General features: G+C 39.6%; 1 protein-coding gene across 4 annotated transcripts in view; it reads right to left on the reverse strand.

Moving 5' to 3' along the window:
- The window catches only part of pparab (peroxisome proliferator-activated receptor alpha b), a 55707-nt gene extending 46954 nt beyond the window's left edge, over positions 1–8753 (reverse strand). For 2 of the 4 annotated variants that reach the window (XM_041795011.1, XM_041795012.1), the window contains exon 1: positions 8552–8753. The gene's annotated coding sequence lies outside the window, so the exon portion shown is untranslated. Of the gene's footprint in view, positions 1–2690; positions 2834–8551 lie in introns of all 4 variants that reach the window. The other 2 variants (XM_041795014.1, XM_041795013.1) reach the window with 2 other exon arrangements.
- Positions 8754–18499: the final 9746 nt, after the last annotated feature.

The raw sequence follows: 18499 nt of genomic DNA on the forward strand, positions 1-18499 counted from the left end.
AGATTAGCATGAAGCTGTAGCAGCAGTTCTATCAGAACTTCACAGTTCTTTCCAAGAAAGCTTTTCTTGATGGTAAAGATGTTTTACCATCTGGCTCTACTGAAAGTGAATGATGATAGCTGCTGCCTGTCAAGCTTTTGTTACGTAGTTTATTCCTCAGGGGCAGCCCAGTCCCTCTATGTTGTATTGAATCTGTCGAGTAAACTGTCGTCCAATCACCCGCTAACAACACGCCATCTACAGACAGTCATCCAGATAGATGTTAAATATATCTCATGTCTTGGATATATATATAACAGTCTATCTGGAGTGACAGGTTAGCCAAAAATAGCATTTTTACTGTTCAACTTTCAGGTCAAAGCCTAGCCCTTCAGCACTATTTCAGTCAGACTAACATGTTAAGATTTAACTATTTGAAAGTCCAGTTTTAGTCAGATTGATACAATTTGAGCACAGCCATTTTTTTACCAGAATGATTGATTGAGCTGATTACTTTTAAATGTTGAGATCATGATAACTAAAACGGACTACTTTTTTATTTTTAGGGACTTTTTGTATTGTTTCAGGTTTATTAGAAAAACAGAAACATCCTGTTACTCATCTGTTGCCAGGGTTGGGCAAGGACAAAAATCTGACCAGGCCCACATCTGCCTAACAATTAGGGACCCAGCAATGATCCATAACATCTGCACTCAGTATCCTCATTTAAAATGTTGGTTATTAAATGTTACCTACTATCTAAGCTTAATATGACATTTAAATGTAAATGATGACAGTAAATCATGTTTCTTTGGCCAAAATAGTGATCAGGATTTATATTCCATTCACTTTGACTTTTCCTAACTGCATGTAAATGTACCAACAGTCACTGTATCCGCCATTTTTTATAACTCCCACATAAACAGAAAATCAGTCTACTTCCTCAATAAAACATGTTGTTTTCTATTTCTCTCACAACTCTGCCTGAAGTCACTGCGGTGCAATGTGCAGACGTTGAGCCAAGTTGAACTCTTTGGCCCGGGCCCTCCAAGGAACCCTGTTGTGACAATTCAGTCGTCTCAGTGACGTCAATGTGGTGGTGGTGTTTTGTGAGCTTTTTTCTAGTTTTGAATGCATTTTCAAGGTGTCCAGTGCTGCCTTTTTAGGTTGTTTAATCAGGTCTGATAACCCTTCATCCACACCTTTCTCTGTCATTATAGCCATGTTTTAATGAGGGCAATACAGGGAATTTCTCAAGGAATGACTGCTTTAAAGTGAACCTTGTTATTCTAAACCAAAGGATTAGCATTATACTAACTCTGATGCCTTTGAGATAAGCCATAGAAACACTAATGCACTTACATAAGTTAGGTTTCTACTACTTTTTTTGCATACTTTAATTTTTAAGTTCTCAAAATGAGATCTTCTTTCTTTTCTTGGAGTTGCACTCACGTTAGAAACATAGCCAACATTTGTTTGGACACCCTGGCGTCTTTGACACACAATATGTGTCGATTTCTTGCTTTTATTGATTATAAATGAAAAAAAAAACATAAGCATTGTATAAATTGTGCATATTCTATATGCTTCCAATCAGCCTGTTGCCACAGATGTATAAAATCAAGCACCTAACCATGCAGTCTCCATTTGCAAACATCTAAAGAGAGCTCAGTGACTTCAAGCTCTGAATGAATGCCACCTTTGCAAGGAGACAGTTTGTGACATTACTTCCCTGCTGGGTGTTTCACAGTCAACTGTCAGTGATAATCTTAGCAAGTGGAAACGTTCAGGAACAACAGCAACTCAGCCATGAGGGGAAGACGATGTACAATCATAGAGAGGGGTCAACGACTGCATGGTGTGTAAAAGCCTGCAACACTCAGCTGATTCCACAGCTGAAGAGTTCTGAGCTTCCACTGAACGCAAGCACAAAACCTGTGCAGAGTGAGCTTTGTGGAATGGGCTGAGCATCTGCATGCAAGCCTCACATCACCAAGCCCAATGCCAAGCATCGGAAGGAGTGGCGCAAAGCACACCGATACTGGACTGTGGAGCAGTGAAAATGTATTCAGTTAAGTTTGGTGGATGGAGACAAATGATATGGTACTGTTTTTCAGGATTTGGGCTAGACCCCTTGTCTCCAGTGATGGCCAATCTTCATGCCTCAGCATACCAAGACATTTTGGCCACCACTATTCTCTCTCTCTCTCTCACAGAAGCTATGGGTTTTAAAATGACTGAATATATCTTTCTATTGATACTTTTTTGATATTTTCCATCATTAAAATACCAGAGATTTCATCATTTAAGAACATATTGTCAAAAACATTTAAATGTTGACAACCCTACAGTGTATAGTGCATGATAAGGTAGTGGTGTCACTGATCTTTGCCAGTTAAGTCGAAGACTCTGCACCAAACTCTCCCACAGGAAGTTAAGAGTCTTCTGGACTTACATTTCCTTAATCGGATGTTTGGATGTAAGAGTGTGATTTGTCTTGCACAGGCACTCCAAACTGTCTAAGACTTTTCCATACACTTCTCTCCCTCCATGATTGGTGCGACGTCCTGAGAAATAGGTCAGTGGAACTGGCTGCTTGTTGCTAAGCACAGCTACATACTCCCCTAACTGCTCCAGACACAGACAAATGATAACATCTTGAGACTAAGTAGAACCCGAAAGTCCTGTTTGAGGAGGTGCAAAACTCTTACTTTCATTCTCTTCTTGTTTCTGCCTCTGTTTGTCACTGCAGGCTGAGAATGCAGCCCGCCACAGGCTGATTACAGGTCTCAGGTTCTTGGGGAGAAAGAGAAAAAAAAAACAGCCCGAGTCCAGCAGCACAGCTGGACAGAAACTAAGGAGAAGAACAATGGCAGAGTGAGTTCCTTTAAGGTGGATTCAGAGAGGCATAAACATTTCAGTTCAGACGGTTTGTTTCCATAGGCATGTATCATGCATGGTCTATGACAGATAAGCATATCTGAAAAGCATTGTGTCCCTGTGATTACAATAGTGAAGTTTTAAAGTACTGACAGACAAACCACACCTTTATGAAGCATGCAAAACTATGTTTTACCATTCAAATGTATCCGGAGAGTATGCATGGAATTAAAAAAAACATGGGTGTAACTTTTAAGAGGGAAAACACATTTGCAAAACCGCAAATTAACTTTGCTAAGTAACTACAACAAAACCAAAACTGTTGGACTCTGCACTGAGATAATTACAATTACTAGATTACTGTTTGATCAGGGATTGGCTTTCAGATTCTGATATTTTTTGGCACACTTTAACCCATGCAGGGATTTATTCTTCACTCTTTGGGGTGATTTAGCAACACACATAAAGAAGACTGTCACTATAGTGGTCCGGTGTTGGCTCAGTACAGTAGCTGAAGCTGGCACCCATCTCAGAGATGGTTTCCTTTTTTACGACATTTGCAGTTTAATATTCACAAAAAGCCAAAATGGTACCAAATGAAGGAGCCAAAAGAATTCTTATTCTTATGCTGGGCTGAATCTCTAAACAGAACCTGGGTTCTAACCATAACAACCGAGAATGGATGTTCACTGGCTTTATAAATACAAGCAAGATCAGGGTGTACAGAACCAAACCTGGCTTTTAAGTAGAAACACACACCTTAAGGAGGAGAATCAAACATCACTGCAGTATTAGATTTTCAACCACACTCACCACACTGATAAGGTGTGTAAAAATGGTTCTGAGTGCAGACCTTTGATCCCTGTGTAAATGCCATGTCTATGTGGAGACTGGCTGTAAAAGGGTTAGCAAATAGACGGGGGGCTCAAGCAAGAGCCGGGTACACAAAGGACTGAGTTGTGTTGAGTGCTGCTTTTAGGAAAAATACCAGAAAAAAAGATAAAAGCTCCTGATGCAGCTTTACAATAATAATCTCTACTTAGCATGTGCTTCAAATCATGTAAACGTCTCCAATCACCAATTGTCAGCCAAAGTACCTGTGGTATCATGTCAGAAAAAAAAACACAGTGAGCTGACAGTATTCTTTGTGTAAGCACTATACTGTTCTCATCATCAAACATAACTTTACAAAAAAGATAGGTTTGCCAGACTCCATCTCTGTCATCAGACAAATCCATCTTTAAAAGTTCCAATCCACAACGCTGGTGCCAAACAGAGCACTGTTCGGACCAATCCACATCATTTGAAGAGAATGAGGCAATAGCGGTGGGTGGGGTTTAGTTGTACTCAAAGCTTTTAGTAATGGCTATCTCCATTGTGTCAATAACCCCAGATGTAGCTGTAGTATAGTGCCAGTTTTATTAGAAATGGACGTTTCAGTATAAAGTACAAAAACAACAGTAAAAGCTTTTCATAATGGGAAAATGTTTCTGCTCTAACTACCTGCTTCAGCATGAGTTTATGAAAGTTACGGAGGGGTTAGTTGTACTGTGAGTGGTGGTATACAATGGCTGCTAGTAGAGTGATAAGCTAAGACTTTTTGAAAAGTCCTACCCATCCCAAACGTTTCTATGGGAGCTTTCTAAGATGAATGTGAAATATATCAATGCAATGGAGATATGAGACAGTGTTACCTGCATGTCAGGTTCTATCACACAATCAGCTATGTACTTGTTACTGCTACTGACAAAAAACATTTCCTGATGTAGGCTTTCACAATAAAAGCTTTTTTTAAAAAGTAGCTTGTTTATCAGTTCATATCAGCTTTAACAGCGGTACCAGTTACCTTACACAGCTAGAGTTTAAAGCTGTTTCTAAGACCTCGTTTGAGGCCCCAGCCTGGATCTTTGACTCATGGACTTAAAACAAGCGGGTACTAAGTTAAGACACACCTTTAAACAAAAGATGGATCACTGCAGCGCTGGGCTTAGCACACAGCCAGACCAACAAATGCAGCCACAGACAAGCTGACAAAGATGCTCTGAAAAGTAAGCTTACTCACTGTATGTTGCTGTTATTACAGACTTGAAACTTGAAGAGGAAAGAGCACATGTATTACCAGTTTACTGTGCTTGATTACAACATCTTGAGGGTTGACATTCAGTTAGTTACCCAGCTGCTTGTAATGCTAGAACAAAACCTGCTAATGACTGGACTCAGACTAAGCTGTTGTCTGTCGCATATCACTCTGCTATGGTGGCAGTGCACATTCCATATGTGCACTACAACCCAGTACATGCATTTAACCCAGTGATGGTTCCAGAAATTTTACCGGTGACTGTATTGATACAGGTTTACCACCCACTACTACCGACAGCCAATCAAAACCACTGACCAAAGTCAGCCTATGGTAGTAGGGCAGGGGGTGTCCAAACTTTTTCCGCTGAGGGCTACAGATAATTTAAAGGATGGTGGGGCCACTTTAATGTACCTCTCCTTTATGATGTCAAAGTTAGTCAATCCAGTCTTATTTAAGTAAAGACTTAAGTCACAAAAAGATGCAATGAACTGTCGTGTCAAAATGTTTGTTTACTGAATTAGTGCAGTAGGCAAGTAACACCATCTTCACAAACTATAATTTTTTTGTTTACTTATTGACAGACAACTAAAGTTTGTATAGTTTACCTTCCCAGACGAGCCCCCAAGGTGACACAAAAATATTCCTGTCAATATGAGAACACATATAAAATATATAGTCAAGCACAAGCTTTATGTTCTAAGGTGGCCATTTTTCATTCATGTTTTCGAGTTTGCTACGGGCCAATTAAAAATGGGCCAAGGGCCACATTTGGCCCCTGGGCCATAGTTTACACACCTCTGTAGTAGGGCATAATGTAGGACACGCTAGCCTTTGGCTGGATCTTTAAATGGTTTGTGTGGCTTTAAATACATGAAATTTAACTTTCTAGTGATGTATGGCATGAGGGATACTTGAACACAGAAGTTGTAAATAATCTGAATTTTGAGAACACATCCTGGAAACACAGAGGTAGATCATCAGGTTTCAACAGGTTGTTTGGTGCTAATGTCCAACATTAATTTTTGTTAATCCAAGAGTTATGAATATAAGGGCTGCCCCGAAGTTAATGTCTTTGTTTACTGGAATGCTGTTTCTTCGTGCTGTTTTCAGACACTTACTTATGGCAGATGTTACATCTATTAATGAGAAGACTAGACTACTCAGCTTTCTCTCTCGTGATTTTATTCTCCTTTGCTGGTCATACAGAAACATTTCAGTCACTTTCAGAACCAGATTAAAACCTCCTCACAGGAGCTTTAAGGAAAATCTGAAATTAGATTTAAGTCATCATCAAGAGCTTTAACACTCTAAACCCTTCAAGCAGAAGGTGCTGACATTAATCTTAAACAAATAAGCAAGGGACCGTTGTAGAAGTAAACAACTTTAGGAAAGAGAAAGGCTGCATTCCTGTGTTGTTTAGGGTACTGGGACAGGTACGGCAGGATTTGGGTCAAATTTCACTTTCACAAAACAAGAAGCGAGTGTTGCACGCCATCAAATGTTATGTGTGTCCTAATGTAATGGCACACTGCAGGCCACAGTAAAAGCACAATAAGAGATCAGATTTAAACCTCAGCTGCCAATCATCATATTAAGATCATAGGCTCCTTTACCAACAGGCAAAGATGGGCAATTCTCTGGAGCCTTGTGCTCCAAAGGGCCTCAAGATATAGTCATGTAGTAGGGATGCAGATACTAGCTTAAAAAGTGAATTTTCTGTATCAGCAGATGTGAACATTTCTGCCAATATTTACAAACAATATCTTGGCTATTACAATCCGCCTTTATCAGCTGTAAATATTGGCTTCGTCTTAATTCATCATCATTCCTTACACTTTAAAATATTTTTTTTTAATTTCAAGCACTAAACATTAGGCTAATTTTTTCGCCCCAAACTTGAAATTGTGTGTCTTCAGAGCTGAGTTTTTAGGTCTGATCTACATTTAGGTATCCGTTTCAGCATCAGTACCAACTAAAATTAATTTGTCAATATTGGATATCTGCAAAATTGAAATATTGTGCATGTTGAATGTTTACACCAAATATAATGTATAAGGTCTAAAATTGCTTTTAATGATAAAGACATATATATTGAATGGAAATAAGGAGTGAAAACAGCACTGAAATGGAGTTTGGTCTGATGGCCTAGCTGTTAGAGTGCACCCTATGTAAGCAGTGTTCAAGTCCAGCCTATGGGTCATTTCCTGCCGCCTCTCTCATCCCTGTTTCCAGCTCTTTCCACTGACTGTCCTAACTCCATAAAGCCCAAAAATAAGTCTTAAAAACACTGAGTATGATTTTCCAAGAAAGCTCCTGAGAAGGACCCACAGCAAGGTCTAAGCCTTTAAAAAAGCCACACCATGTCCTCATACCAAACACATCATAGGTAGGCAGATCCATATAGACACTGAAATAATACACTGCTGGATTACTGTGCAATCAAATAGAATGTAGTAGACAAAAATGTATGATCTGTTGCAGTTTGGGGTACGTCCTGTCTTTTTCCAAGTTTGTTACCTGAAAAGATTTGCTTTAAAGTATGCTGCACACTCACTATGATTGCTTTCAGCTAAACTGGTCTTTGCTTGGTGCCTCAAAATGATCTCATACTTCCCCTAACTCACATCAGCGACAGTCTGAGAGGTATTAATAAGTATCTAATTATGCAACAGCTATTTACACACACCACTGTAAGCTTTGAGCACACAAGGCAAAAAGGAGTCACTGATGCACACACAGTGAGATGCCTCAGGGTTGTTTAAGCAGTTACTGCAAAGCACCTGCAGCTACATATTAACTATACTTCTTTAACCATTCATGTGCTCCCTTTAACACGTTACAGAAGGCATTTCTGGTGCAAAATGGTGATAAGAAATAACTAAAACAAACAGTATGTCCACATAATGTTTTGAGTCTGCCCTGTGGGTGATTTAACTATTTTGGTACAAGTCTAAACCATTGTAGAATGCACTCCCATGCGTTTTGTAACCTAATTTAATATGCACAAACCATGAGACAATGTCCAAAATATACTAGAGAGGAAAAAGATGCACCATATGCACAATATGCAGGTGTAATGCAGGTACTTGAAGCAATCAAAACTAATTTTTAGGCCGTAAAACCTGACTGAAGCATCATGTGCACAATTCAACACACAGTTATGACCTTTTTATTAATGACAGCAACATGGCATACGCCGTCAAAACAAACACTAATAATCACTCTATATCTTCCTAATAAGGTCTATTACATTCATAAGTCGAGCAAGATAGTAAATGATTAGTCTTAGTTAGATATGCATGGTGATTTGTGAGAAAAGATGCTGTTTGTTGATGATGAATCGTCACTTTGGCTGCGCAGGCGTGCAAACAGAAATCAGACTAGCCCGCCTCGATACAAAAACAATGGTCCTATGGCTTGCTACTAAGGAGAAAATATTCATTTGTCTTGGTTGCATTAAAAATAAATCACTTTTTAGACTGGAGATCATGCGCTGTTTCTAGGCTGCAGCCGCCTCCGTGCACCAAAGAAATTCCCTCACAGAGAGTCTGTGAGCTGCAGCAGCAGGAGGCTCTATTTCTTAGATAAAAGGCAAAAAATGGAGATATGTACCTTGAAATAGCCAGGCCAATCCGAAGGCGCCATATCCAGTGAAATGTTGCTGAGGTGAGAGAGGGGGGAAAAAGCCCGTTAAAAGATCGAAATGAAAACGAGCTGGGAGAAAAATAGTCCCCGACCCCCGACCACGTCCTTGTTTGTTTCCTAACAGCGCTGCCGCTGTCAAAAATCCCCCACCATGTCCATACAAAGCAGAGCCGTGGAGCTCACACCCGCAGGAAGTGACGTCATGACTGACAGCTGATGGAGGGAAAGCGCACAACCCCCGCGTGACACACCTATAGTTTCAGCGAATAGAAAGAGGGCAGCCGTTTTTTCTTTGAGACGGACGCCCCCTAACCATGGTGACAACGAGAAGCGGAAGGATACTATACTGTTGCAAGAGCTGCACGCGCTTTTCAGCGGGGCAAAGATTGGTCAAATAGCAAATTAAGAAGATGGAGAGAGCCAGGCTGCAGAGACAGGGAGCCAGGCTGGGTTTATATTTTATTTTAGTGTAACAAACAGACATAATAGGACAGAAAGGAGTGAATACAAGCTGGCAAAATTAGCATACCCTCACTCTGTCCTCACATGACCCTCCCTCAGTCATCCAAAGTGTTCCCCCTCTCTCTCCCTTAATGCTTTTCAATGCAATGAGGCGCCACAAGAACAAAGTACGACATGTTCCTATGGCATAAAGATAAAGAGGAACTATGTATGGAGTTCCTAAGAGGACGTGCATCCATATGCAAGCATACCATTTACTCTGTTCTCTGAGAAAAAATTACATTATCTGTGAATTTCAGTCATTTTCTTGAGATCTTGTGTAGAAATGCATGGCAATATATAGCCATGAATATAGCAGGGTATGAATAAATCTGTGCAGTTTAAAGCAGAATTATCACATTATTATTGTTTTTTTACCACCATCCTCATTACTTAAGCTGAAAGAATGTTCTAAGAACTGAATTTACACTTGAGAATGGTTTGTTTTTCTTAAATTTAAAGAATTTTGTCATTATTTTCTCTGTAAACCACTCTGTAAATATTGTTTATTTTTAAGAATTGTCTTTAATAACAGGTCATTTCTAGTAAAGGAGAGACTAACTCAGGTGAGTCCAAACTATGGCCTGGGGGCAAAATGTGGCATGCTGCCAATTTGGTTGGCCCCCTTAAAAACTCTTTAAATTAAATAAAATATGGCCCTCAATAGAGCATGAAGCTTTTGCTAGACTACTCTTATTAGTTTCAGCACAAGGCAGTGCTACCATGCTAATACTGTAAACAAACATTTGACAACAAGTCTGAATGCTGTTTTTTAATCAATAAATTGAGACACTATACAAAATTAATAAAGACATCTTGATTTATAACACCCTAATGGATTACAGCAGCAAATAGCAGCACCAATGATGTTCCAGGGGCGGAGCTAGCTGTAGCCGGGCCGACTGGGGCCATCAACTAGCTGCCAAAGCATACCCAATCACTGAGCATATCTTAGATTGGTTCCACTTTAATATCAAGGTGAGGCATATGAAAGTGGCCCCATCATCCTTATGTATTTCTACAGGTGGCTTCCAATGGAAAAAGTGTGGACACCCCTAGACTAAGTGCTCTTTACAATGAAAAAGTAATGTATGTATCAGGATGTTTTACCCTTTTATTGATTTTATAAATCAATCATGGTCAATATTATCTGTCCTTTTGAAAAAATGGCCAAAAAAGAGTTAAAGTGAAAACAGATTTCTACAATGTAGTGTTAATTAAACAAAAATGTGTAAAGTAAAATATTCACCCCCATTCAACCAACTGATGCTAGTATGGCACTAAACATCAGTTAAATCAATCATCAAGAAATTGAAAGAATATGGCACATGTGTAAATCTCCTCACAAACTGAGTGATCGGAGACCACCTATGACTACTCTGAAGGAGCTGAAAGCTGCAGCAGCTGAGATGGGAGAGACTCTGCATACAAGTGTTGCCCGGGTTCTCACCTGTCAAACCTTTATGGGGGAGTGGCAAAGAGAAAGCCACTGTTAAGAAATCTCAGTTTAAATCTTGACTCCATGCTGTAAGCATTTTAACATTGTGTATAAGTGACTTCCAGTGCTTCTGCAGCCAGCCTCCAGAGGACATTTAAGGAACTGCAGGTTTTTGCACTTTTCCTTTGCTTTCATTTGTCAACACTGTAGGTTGCTGTTTGATACAAGCATGTGAAATGTTCTTCCACATCTGTCCAACCATAAATTATCCATACTGCTGATGCCATTATGTTCTTATGCACTTTGGACTGGTTGTCATTCAGTCAGGGATGATGCACAGAGACAAACAGTCATGCTCACATTGGAGGACCAATTTAGCAACACCCTATGCCAAGCCAGTCTTCAGATCATGGAAAGAAGCTGAAGTACTTGGACAGAACCCACACATGCATGGGGAGAACATGGCACTTGACAGAGAAAGGCCCCAGCAGTGCTCACTACTGCACCACAAGAACTATCAAACCCAGGAGTGTTTCAGCCAGGATCTCTCTTTGAAGAGAGAAACTTCTAGTAATTTTGGTGGAATATAATTTCTCTCTTGTCAATAGTCTTCCAAGACATTGATTTCCTCTGCCTCTGTGAAAAAATAGGCCTCCTTTAAGAGACAATATGTGCATGTCGCCTGTTACAAAAGTAATAGCATGTCACTGGATAGCATCAGTCTCTGAACATTACCAAGCCCATGGAACACTGGCTTCCTCACTAGTGGCAGTGTTGTACTGCCAGTGCTTTTACACTTAAATTATAAAATAAGATCTAAATAGAAGACAGAGAAAACCCCCTTCAGCAGGAGAATTTGCAAACCATCTTCTTATGTCAAACTGCACATAAATCATGCTTAACATGCAAACAAAGAAACAAGCGAAACATGTTTGAAAGCTAAAGCGCTATGAAAGCTAAAGCTAAAGCATTTTTTCTTTTAAAATGCATTCACATGGAGGAAAATGGCCAAATCATCAACTTCCAAATCATTTTACAGCCTGCCATAGTTTCTGAGATGTTGAATATTGTACTGTCAGACAATTGTGCTAAAGAAAAACCTCTCTTCACGTTTTGAGATGATCAGGGCTCAGCTGGAGAAACCATTGTGTCTCTCTCTGACACACGGCCAAGCCGTGAGGGTTTCCAGACTGTTGCAATAAAGTGCACATTAATGAAGCAGCTCTGTTTTCTCTGCTCCAGCCAGATGCTGAGTTTGCGATTGCATCTCTGCACTCTCGTGTTTCCTCATCCCGTTCCCCCGTCCCTGCTCCACATCACATGCTGTCCACGTCTTTGGCAGACCTCTGTGGGCGTCACTCTGCAGCTTGGCTCAGGGCCCTGAGAGCAGATACTGGCTGTTCTGTGAGAGCGCTGGGACCAAAGTGGACCCCTCATGACCTCAGCGCACACTCAGCACTTACATTTATAGTGGTGGGAGAAGTTTTAAACTTCACTTTGGTAGAAAAAGAGTTAAACAACAAAGTAACAAAAAATTAAAATGCAATGTTTGCATTATTAAAGCCCTATTGAAGGAACTGGGCTTGCTGCTGGTAGAGGTGAAAGTGATTTACTGGTTCACATCTTGGTAAGATACACTCACTGATCACTTTCTTAGGGATACTGTTCAACTACTCAACATATCTCATCAGCCAGGGGGGCTTGTGCATGCTTTAATAAGAGGACTGATTGACTATTGTTTATAAGAAGACTATTTTTTGGTATAGAATTGTGTTGTGAATTCTGGAAATGATTTAATCTTTCTTTTTTCATTATAATCTAGACTTTTGGACTTTTACACAGAAACTATAGTCTGGTCCCATCCATAAGCAGGGCCCCGGCACTAGACTAGGGATGCACAATAACATCAGCATAGTATTGGTATCTGCAACATTAGCTTCAAATGTTAAATGTTGGTATCGGTAAATATGAAAATTTCTGCCGATATTTACAGCCTATATATTAGCTGTAAATATCGGACATATTAAGGAACCAGTTTGTGGAGTTTTAGGCAGGACCGACCTACGTCAGCTGTGTTTTTTTTTGTTCATCCTCTTTCCTAAAACTTTATTCAGTCAGAAAGACTCTAGTCGTACATTTTACTGTTTTATTACATAATTGATATAAAGATTTACTTGGTGAAGAAGGCTCTGCTCAAAAGATGCTCCCTGGATTAGTCAAGCAGCATGCTTTCACTTTCCAGGGAATAGCTAGAAACCCCCATATATAGATATAAAGTCAAATTCAATTACACCTCTGTATTGAGATAAAGAGCTCTGATTGGCTGTAAGAGCCAGGAGGCAAAAATTGGGATCAACTACATGTGTCCTGCATGAACTAACTCTGAGCATCATAAGTGTGTTTTAAGGGTTAGTTTTAGGTCCAAACTGCATATCAGTATCTGCTCAGCTGTATTTGTAAATATCAGAACATCAGATATAGGCAAAAATCCAATATCCTGCATTCCTGCTCTTTTCTAGCCAGGTTGATGCATGAGAAACTCATTGATGTAGGAGCTAAGTTTGTCCATGGAAAAACTGTTGTTTTCTGCAGATATTGCAGTTACACATGACTGAGTTGGAAAACATTTTTGTGTATATATCTACTGCAACACTGCACCTCAGTTGTAATGGCAAGATATTAAATGCAGGTCTTTATCTTTATTAAAGATAAATTGTAATAGATTACACTCAAACAGGGATTATACTGCTTAATGTAATGCATAATCATGATATAAGAAAAAGCAAGAAAAAAGTTTCCTTCCTATTTTTAAGCTAGTGTGGTCCTCTGCTGCTGCAGTCCTTCTGCTTCAAGGTTAAAACAAGGAACAACCTAACCTGACATGCCAGATGGACGGATGCCTTCAATACTAAGCGTTTGGGAAAAGGCAGAGACTTTGAAAAAAAGTCAGAATTGTGATTGGATGAACGTTCTGTCTGTCACATCTTTACGGGCCAACCAGAGCAACGAAACATGTGACGTAGCTGCAACCAAGGTGCGCGTGCGCAGCTACCTAGGAATAACGTGAACCATGGCGACTACAGACATGTCAGTACACAACTTTTGTTTTTTCTAAAAAGAAAACAACTCACTGCTGTTCTTTGTTCTTCTTTTAACAAAGAAATATCATCAAAACTAAAACTGGTGCTTTAGCAGTATCCATGCTAGTGTCTTCTATGACGCCATGATTGCACCGATTTTTGTTGCTGCTTGCTTGTGACACGACTCTGCCGCGCCTGAAAGTACTGCCCCTTGTCACTGATTGGTCCTGTCACTTTCTAACCGGGCCCAAATGGTTCAGACGGGAGCTTTGCAAGATGGATTCCCCAGTGAGAAACACGGAAACGGGCATATCCATCTACTTTACAAGGTCAGGAACAACCACTGTGATGGAAAAATGAAGCCACAGATTGTGGGCTTGAGACTGCCTACAGAAGCACAAGAAAAATAATTGCAGATCCTTACAGATTCTTAAAAACATGTTTAAAAACAATTTTGGTTTGAATAATAATGTCTGAATGGGAACACTGTATGGGGATCCATCCATCCATTTTCTTATCCTAGGCCCGGCCAGCAGCAAGTCAGCCCAGACATCCCTCTCTCCCGCAACCTTTTCCAGCTCTTCCTGGGGGATTCTGAGGCATTCCCAGGTCAGATGAGATATATAATCCCTCCAGCAAGTCCTAGGCCTACCCTGGGGTCTTCTCCCAGTTGGACATGCCTGAAAAAGACCTCCACAGGAGGTCAGATGCCTGAACCACCTCAAATGACTCCTTTCAAGACGAAGGAGGAACGGCTCTACTTCGAGCTTCCTCTCCCAACATCTAAGGCTGAGCCCAGCCAACCTTCTGAGATATCTTATACTGGAGCCCCCTCTGGGCCCACCAACCAAGGGATGGTCTGTGAGACGTGGAATGCATGGGGGATGACGTTTTTTTCATAACTCGTCAATTTCGGTTCAGGATATTGAGGTATGAATAGAGATATGGCTGATATGACTGCATGTCAGGATGGTGTTGTGGTTTGTCAGGAGTCTTGAGACCTGCCTCAACTCCCCCTCTTTGTCTGTTATAATTAAGTATATCTGAAAGTAGTTTGATGTAGTGTTTTCAATAGGGCGGACTGGCCTCAGAAGCCCCTTTCAGTAACCAAATGACATCACTCAGACTCTGTCCAGTATTTTCTAACGTCCCTGGGTTTAACGTCTGTGTACCTCTGTTGTAACAAGTGGCTATTTGAGTAATTGTTGCCTTTCTATCAGCTGGAACCAGTCTGGTTATTCTCTATAAACCACAAAGATGGTTGTGTGTGAAAACCCCTATGGATTATGAAGTACTAAGACCAGCCCGTCTCGAACCAACAATTATGACATTTTCAAAATCACTTAAATCACCTTTCTTCTCCAGTCTGAGGCTTGGTACGAACTTCAGCAAATTGTCTTGATTACAGCTCGATCCAATTTCTAACATTTATCCATACCCCTTGATTTTGATTTTCCTCTTTCCCCTTGAAACAGTCACTTCAGGAAATCTTCCCGTACAGAATGGGAAAAGATTCTAATATGGCATCAGTAGAGCTGACAGCATTTACAAGACATTTCTTAAGCAAGGAACCATAATGCATTGAAAAAACTTTAAATTATGATGTTAGATGTTTTCATATCCTTCAAATCTGGCAGCTGATTGAAAAGGCCTCTGGAAATCTCTGTTGAAGGGACATGTAGCCCTAGCAATTCACCCTTCCCCTCTCTTTTTCCAAAAGATTCAGGCCACTCTAATTCTAGATGTAAACGTGCAACACATAGGGGAAGGGTTAGATGGTAAGGGCAAGGGGTGTTTTGGGATTGAGCCCGTTTCTACTTCCCTAAATGCATTTGTTGCTGCTATGTGAAAGGCTGAATAGATATTTTGGTTACTGAGCAGCTGAACAGGTGTACCTAATGAAGTGGCTATTGTATCTAAAATGTTCATTTTCTATGATATGATGTAAAAGAATAGTTATGGAGAAGTAAATCTCAGAGGACAGTACAGTAATGTTGGAACATATGCAGCTCAACCTGAATTGAAATCCAGCGTTTGCGTAAAGGAGCTCAGCTTTATGTAACTGCTGCAGGCGAGATAGCTGTCAGTGCAACCCGAGGAAACGCACGCCAGCTTTACATTTAATGTAAAACAAATCAATGCAGCCTCTTGCTGAACACACTCCCACAGATGTCAGCAGCAGCCAAGAGCTTCTTCACAGCTGCTGCTGATTTCTGTCCGTGAGGAGCACATGGAGAAACTTTAGACCGAGAAGCTACGGCTCGTTGCAACACGACAGTCCAGCGGTAATGGGCTTGGGTCAAGACTTTGTGTCTGGATAACAGCTGCTATACCCATCAGGACTGCTTTCCACATCCAGATAAAATCATGACAAATGCCCCGTTAGCTCACAGTGTGTCTGGCCCTCAAATGAACCATAAAGAAGCAAAGATGATGAAGGAAATTATGGTTTGAAAAAGGCCTCCATGATTTAAATCACAGTTTAGGGAAAGACTAAATGCTACTCTGGATTTTTCTACTTTTTAAGTGTTGCTTCAGTTTGAATCTAAGTTTTATCACAAATGAAGTTAGCATCAATCAAAATATGATTAAGCTACTGTTTATATTATCTGATGACTTTTAAAAGCAATCTAAAGAGTAAACATTTCACATTTCCATTTATTCAAAATGTGCCATATCATCTTTATCTTTCAATACCAGAATCCCTCTGAGTCTTCTCACTCACACTTGCAGTCATAGAATACGTATTGAGGTGTATGTAGACCAAGCATGCACTTGGCCAGTGAAGGGTTAATGCACTGACCCACTAAGGTGCAGTAAGTGGGTCAAAAATGCCAACTGACAGCAGCCAGAGCTCTGCTGCCCCCTGGTGGTAACAGGCTGCTGATCCTGTCTGGTTTTATAGCATGTTGCTATCAGATTTCATCATTCAGGAAGCAGCTTAATGACGCTGTAAAATATGAACTGTTGATTTAAATACACACAGCTGAATCAATGTTTGATCAGGTGAGTCAAATAGTGTTTGTCCACACAGTCGGCAGCAGCCCAATATTTATTCTTCTTTGGTCTTGTTTTCAGGCTTTTGTATGAAAGCTTCATGTAAACTAATATCAGTGTAAACCTGCATCTCAATAAAGTTTATTCAGTTTAACGATTACATAACAGTATAATGTCATAAATCTTATTTAAAAGTAGCAACAGTCACAACCCTCTTTTTCTCTACTATCTGTTAATGCATAGATGAGTTTGTGATTAAATCAGAAAATCAACAGGAGATTCATCTACAGTGACTTTTCTTCTGATAAATTTGCCTTTTGGAGCAAACTAACAAAACTCCTCGGTGTCTTCAGTTCTTATTCATGAGACCATCAAATTTAAAGTGTTTGAACCTCTTCAATCCCTGCATCTTCATATGAGAATGTTACATTATACATATGTTGGCTTTCCTACTGCTACATTTTCATATAATTGTCCAAAATGTCAGTTTAAGTTTAAGTCATTTGCTTATAATATTGGTGAATTTGCTATGAAATTTTCAGGAATTCTCATGAAGATTTTTGAACATTTATTTATTTATTTAGGGGGGAATTTTCAGGTAGGCTATTTTGAAGGAGATTCTGGAGAAATGTTTGTATATTTTGGAGAGTTTCTTTGGATGATCTGGGGTAAAATTTGCCTGCAAATTTATATCCATTTTCATGGGAATTCATTTCAATGTTTAGAGATATTTTCATGGAAATTTGGGAATTTTTCTACAACTGTTCATAAATATCTGGAAATGTTAACTGCTTTTTTAATTCATTTATTTCTTTATTTGGAGGAGGTCTTTGAATTTTTCAACAATTTCATGTTTTTAGAATTTGCTTTAAACTTAAAAAAAATACATATATATGTATATTTTTTCTAAATTCTAAGGAATTAGGATAGAGTTTTTTCACAGAAATTGCAGGGTTATCTTTGAGGGAATTTTCCATCATTTCATGGAATTTTTTGGGAATGTGCTTGAAAAATTTGGGTGAATTTAATTTAAAAAAATATAAGGGTAATTTTCTTTTAAATTTGGTGGAATGAGCTTGAAAATTTTAAAGAATTCACACAAATGTTTACAGGGGAATTTCTATTGTAAAGTCTGGGCTGAATGATCAAGCTTCACTGCTCAGTTCTCAGAAGGATACTTACTTTATCCACCAGTTCATCAGTTTAACATCAGAATCAGCTTATATAGGCCTTCTTTATAAACACCGGTCATCAGCAAATACTGTAGCATCAACACTGTCAGCAGTAGGTGTTCATCTGTTGTATCCCATTAATTTGAAGCTGGCGTCTACAGCCCTGAACTTGTGAATCAAATAAGAGATTCTTCCTTCTGCAGCTGATACGAGCTGTAACTCAATCCCTGATCTGTTTTCATTGTCATGAGAAGAAAAGGTTAGAACAGGAGTAATGTAAAATACTGCACAACAGTGTCATCAGCAGGTGACTAAAATATTATCATAGAAAAACAAAGCAGACGTACGCATCAGTAAAAGGGAGCTGGGTTCCAAAAGATGAAGAAAAAAAAGTGGTCCAGACTCCAGGAAGCTCCACTTATCAGTAAGTGTTCTGAGCCGACGTGCCTGTCATCAGACTCGTGTGACCTGTGAAACGTCACTTGTAGCAAATAAAATGCTGGACATGGGAGCCTCCTGGTGTGAGGATCACTATATTTTCTTTAAATCATTATCTTAAACCAAATGTTTGTGCCAGTTTTGAGTTTCTCCTTCACACGTTTGACCTGCCCAATTTTTTTCTGTTAATTATGAAGAAAATCTTTCTGTATTTTTCAGATAAGTTTTTATGTATTTGGTCATTTTCTTTATAAAGTGTTGTTGCATGTTCTGTTTTTGTGTGTGTGTG

The sequence above is a fragment of the Cheilinus undulatus genome, linkage group 9 (assembly GCF_018320785.1).
Source record: "Cheilinus undulatus linkage group 9, ASM1832078v1, whole genome shotgun sequence".
In the NCBI taxonomy this organism is placed as follows: domain Eukaryota; kingdom Metazoa; phylum Chordata; class Actinopteri; order Labriformes; family Labridae; genus Cheilinus; species Cheilinus undulatus.